The sequence below is a fragment of the Chaetura pelagica genome, unplaced genomic scaffold (genome assembly GCF_000747805.2).
Source record: "Chaetura pelagica isolate M959 unplaced genomic scaffold, ChaPel_1.0 scaffold39, whole genome shotgun sequence".
Classification (NCBI taxonomy): domain Eukaryota; kingdom Metazoa; phylum Chordata; class Aves; order Apodiformes; family Apodidae; genus Chaetura; species Chaetura pelagica.
In genome coordinates, this window is record NW_009954614.1 from 549117 (window position 1) to 553902 (window position 4786).

Genomic DNA, 4786 nt, shown 5'->3' on the forward strand with positions numbered 1-4786 from the left:
TGAGGAGAAATTCCAAAACACACTCACTGTTCCTTTGACTGCCCCTAATAAAATCAGCTTTAGTTAAAAATAAGTGCTGGATGTACTGTTGTATTCCACCACCTTCATGCTGTTGATGTCATAACACTAAATATTGCTTTGTGGGGCCCTGCCTAAGCACACTGAAAAATCTAAGCACTACCTCTCTGTCCTTGGCTATGGCATATTTCCAGAAATGAATTGTCTAGCCCACACTTGTGAAGTCTTCAGAAGGGGCTCCTGCAGACTGAAATGTTGAACACTTCCATTAATGGGTGTGTAGTATCAGTGAGAGCAACTAGATGCCACCCACAGTGACAGTATTTCTTCATACTAGGGTTGTTTTAATTTCCTCTGGGGAAGAGAGTTTTACACAGAGCAGATTACAATATCATTTTAAATTACCATTAAGAAAACAGGTTAATCTCCTGTGTATTTGTCAGTAATAAATTCTGAAAGGATCCATCTTTGCAGAGGAATAAAGACAAGATAATACACTTTCCTTGTATGGGGTGAGTCGTTCATAGGTTCTTGTATTTAAACACAGCTAGAACAATGTCTCTTTGCTACTACTAAAATATTTCTTTAAAATTATCTTTTTTCTGTAGCCCATAAAAAGTTTGCAACACTTCTCTTTCTAGGACAAAAGCCAGTACATGGTAACAGTGCATAAACTGATTGGAACAGTTTACAAACAACCAAGCAGACAAAAGAAACAAAGGTAAAAACAACATCTAGTATTAAAAAAAAAAAAAAAAAAAAAATAGAAATTTCTTTGAAAGCTGAGAAGTACTTAAGTACTTCCTAGGTATTTTGTGTGTGTGTTTGTGTGGGTTTTTGGTTTTTTTAAAAATTATTTTTATTTTATCAAAAAAAAAAAAAGAGATGCCTTTTTTAGTGAGCAAAATAAAACATAATTTCAGGTAATTACAATCTGGAATACAGACCCCTCTCCATCATAGATCTCAAACCAAAGCAAATTGACCACAGCTATTATAAAAACAAGAACAGAAAAATGCCAGGGATGAAGAGACATTTCAGAGGCTGCAATTTTGCATAAAGTCCTAGCACATCTAGAGGCCATTTTAAACAGATAGAGCTGGAATACCATCGCACACTAGCACTTAACAATGTGAAAATTAGTGGCAGAAAGGAGAAATGCAGTGTGGAATGAGGAGCATATGTTTACCTGGCATGTAGTTTTTATTCAGAGAATGAAACACAAGGGAAAAAAATTCCTAAGATTCTCCTAAGACTGATTGATTTCTGATAAACAACCAGCAAATTATATGAAGCAGATTAAGCAGAGCAGTGATTGTCAGTGTGAATGCAATACTGCAGTGCAAGAATAGGCAGCACTTGGCTTTTCTATGGTAACAGACTCAGTGCACAGCACTTAACATTTATATCGTGGTGACTTGTAAAATTCCTAGTCAGATTTTAGGATGCTTTGTCCTACTTACATTAACGGAAATGACAAACCAAGTTTCCAGAAAGAGGTATCCATTCACACTTCCTATCAAGAAGAACTGAGAGGAAAGGAGACTGAGCATTATGATTCCAGCTTGCAAATCTCAGAACAGATGAAGTTCTTTACTTCACACTTGCAATGTCCTCATTAGAGAGCATTTATTCGTTATGCCTCATTGAGACAAAGGGCAGTTCATTAAAAAGTAAAGGACAACTAAATCAGTGTTCTACATGGGTTCTCCTTAGGTGTCTGAGACATCCATTCACAAACAGGGCATGGGAGCTGCAGGTTTGCAGATTTCAAGAGCAGCAGCTGGTGGCCTGGACAGTAAGTGCTAAAATGGTTTAAGACTGGAGACTGGATCTCACTTGTCCCATTTCTTACTGTCTTCATCCATTACCTATTCATCCAAAGCAGTATTTTAAATCATAGTGGGGAATCCTGACAAGACCATAATCCATGTAAGGAAGGCATATTTCCCTATATAAAACAGACTCCTAATATCAGACTTAAACAGTGCACTGCTTGGCACAGGGGTCTTTTATGCTTTTTCTTCAGTTTACAACACTCAGGCTACTGTTTTCTCTAGAACTGTGGTGACTGCACACATTTGCCCAATCAAATATTTTATTTGGAAAAGTGACATGAAACAAAAAACCCCACCCTGATTCCTTGCATCCCCTATTTCCAGAGCTGCTTCTTTGCATTCTTCTGCCCAGGAAACAACAATCACTGAATTCATTTCATCCCTAAATCTCTTTACTTCGCTTCTACACCAGCCATTCTGAAAGTAAAATAACCAGTTTTACTGCCTCTAGTTAAGGAGCAATCCGTTTTTTGATGGTGATCTCTGGAAAAACAAGAAGCCACATTTTTCCTAGATTTACAGTTCACATAAGCGCTGTGTCAGAAAACTTTGCCTTTCTGCCACCTCACATTGATCACAGGCACAGGACACAGTTACCCTTACTCCTGCATTTATGTCCCTCTCCTCCCAGAATGGATTTCTGGAGTTTGCTTCTTAATGTCTGTAGTATATATTTCTTTTAAAATCTTGTATAGCCTTTCACAAGAGAGGAAAGATACAGGGTATGACCTGTAAGCCTGAGCAATTCACAGAAAACCAGGGTTTGCAAACAGCATGGTGTGTCCCCAAGAAGCAGGCTAATTTGCCATCTGTATGGCCTGAACACGGTGCTGCAATTTGAAAAGCAATATACACTGCATCTGTTTTGGCTCTTTCCCTCTCTTTTGGCAGTCTGGCAAATACCACTGTCTCTCCGTGGTGCTTACCAGTCAGAAGTTCTTTTGGCTCATTTTCCTCCACACACTGAAGTAAAACAATTCAGCAACTGTGTTTACTCTTTTCTTGCTGCCGCACTGATGGTTATGAAGCATTTTTTATAAAGGGGATATCAGATCATGCCCCATTTGTGGTCCAGGAGTCAACAGTATCTCCAATGGGAAACATGTTGCATCTCTACAAAGCTTTTTTTCTGTCACTAGTGAACATAAGGAGGAAAAAATGTTGAACAGTGGAAAAAAATGTGCCTTTCAGCTTTGGCACTGCAAACTTTTTTTTTTTTTTCACTTTACAGTCAAAACAGAGGCAGATTTATTGATTAAATTCTGATCTTTATTGGTCATAAGACAGCTTCAGAAGCCATAAGGCACGATTCAGTGTGGCTGTTTCCCAGGCTTTTCTTTCCCATCGACAACTGTCAGAGAAGCATATGTTAACATCACAGAGCAGGTTCTCATTTCACACTGGCAAGACAATTTTAACTGCCCAAATTGTATCCTCAAGAAAAGATATACATGTGTTTTATATACTTAAGATTGAGTAGATGGTATCCATATTTGGGTCTTCTAAGGTTTACAACCTCTGTTTTCCTAATGGTTGTCAATAGAGTGTATTTCTGAATAAATAAAAATTGGAACAATTCATGTTTCCTGTAAATGAGTTTTTAAAAAGCACAATTTTTTTTCTACAGATTTGGATAGTTTGCAAGGTAGCATGGGCAAGGGAGTGAGAGAGACACTTATAGAAATAGAGGGAATAAGCAATACTTGAAATAAAACAACTGTTAAATAAATTAACATTGGTGTGTTGTAGAAACAATAATTCCAAGAGTTTCATTTTTCTTTCACATGCTTTTTTTTTACACTTGAGTATTAACAAAGCCTTGAAGGAGAGAAAAGCAACAGTGGAGGTTGGCTTGAAATTTTCTCAATGAGTGAGTGTCTGTTCCTAAAAAGAAATGTTCCTTCCCGTAATTTCAATTTTAAAAAAATCTTCAGCAAGGCAGAAATAACCAGGATGGAAGTGAAAAGCAAAAAAGGTCTGCTCTGTCTGCTGAAAACTTCCATGTGCTGGCAAGTCACTCCCCCAGTCACCGAACACTCGAGCCAGGCTGTCGTACAAGATGACAAGAATGGTGGCACTGCTGATAGCACTGTTCAGGGGGGGAAGAGTGCAGCCCGCCCGTCCAAGTGTTTCACAGTGTCTATTGAAAGACAGGGTGATGCAGGCCTTCAGCAGAGCTGTCATCTTTCTGTGATGACAGGTGAAGCCAACAGGAATGTACATAGAGTCAAACGGGATTTCTGAGGCCTTGCCCAGGCTCTAGCTCTTCTTTATTTCGCTGTTAACCTACAGATAACTCCATACAAGTGTTTGGGCTATGAGCTACAATACAGGTATCCTGGCTATACTGTCTTTCATCTGTCAAAGATACACTGAGTATAGCTGAGATGGCAAATAAAATGGAGCACCCTCACTGCAAATTCACCCCTGCAGAAATGTTAACCCGGTGATAGCCTTCAAGTGCTGGAGAAGCACGGGGGGACACTGGAACATGTGCAGAGGATTTCCCTGGGAGCACTGAGAGTCTGCCTTGTCACAGGACGAAGGAACGGGGCATCAGCTTTTCAAAGCCAGGGCAGACATGAAGATGTTCTCTCTCCATAGCCGTACAAAGATGTCACCGACTCAGTGGGAAGCTCTACCAGCACGCAGATAATTGTTTGCATCAAGTATTTATGACAGACACACACGGGATGAACAGTAGTACGGCGACTCACGAACGTACACATTTTAAATGCGGGAAAGGCACCAAGATAGGCACAAACAAAAGAACAAAAAAAAATGAGGGGGAGGCTGAAAAGCACCGCAGAGAAATCTGCAGCGACAGGTAGTTAGTTAGTTTCCTCTTCCAGCCGCACCTCCCTCCCCACACAGCCAGGCATGACCCCTGAACGCTGATGTGGCACCCCAGAGCAACGAACTCTCTCCTT